The sequence below is a fragment of the Etheostoma spectabile genome, chromosome 14 (assembly GCF_008692095.1).
Source record: "Etheostoma spectabile isolate EspeVRDwgs_2016 chromosome 14, UIUC_Espe_1.0, whole genome shotgun sequence".
Lineage (NCBI taxonomy): Eukaryota > Metazoa > Chordata > Actinopteri > Perciformes > Percidae > Etheostoma > Etheostoma spectabile.
Window position 1 is genome coordinate 23,433,627 of NC_045746.1, and position 391 is coordinate 23,434,017.

The 391-nt window shown below is 48.8% G+C and overlaps 1 long non-coding RNA gene across 1 annotated transcript in view; it reads right to left on the reverse strand.

Moving 5' to 3' along the window:
• LOC116701257 (uncharacterized) overlaps positions 1 to 391 on the reverse strand; it is a 19,000-nt gene that overhangs the window by 15,832 nt on the left and 2,777 nt on the right. The window contains exon 2 of the long non-coding RNA XR_004334873.1: positions 309 to 313. This is a non-coding gene — a long non-coding RNA (uncharacterized LOC116701257). The remainder of the gene's footprint in view (positions 1 to 308; positions 314 to 391) is intronic.

Below are 391 nucleotides of genomic sequence, written 5' to 3' on the forward strand. Positions count from 1 at the left end.
GGATCTCTCCTCTACTCTCTCTCCTCTTACCCTCCGTGCAGCCTACAGTTTTAATTAGTTAAGCAGGAGAGGCTAACCTGTATTTGTACCAGTGTTACCGCTGGTAACTCTGCTATCGCGGACGCCACGGTGAAGAACACAGAAGAAGTTATTGAATGCAGCTAACTTCAGTTTGTTGAGTAACAGCGTGTGAGACGGAGGCTGCTGGACCTGGGCCAGAGATGTGACCCATGGCCAGAATATCATAGTTCATAAAAATGCAGCGCAGTGACAATACAGGCATTTCATACACACAACGTGCATTTGACCAATGCTGAACCCATTCATGAGTCAGCCGTCCCTCTGTGAGTAGGCTACGTCCATCGCACTCCCTCTCTCTCCCTAGCTCTTT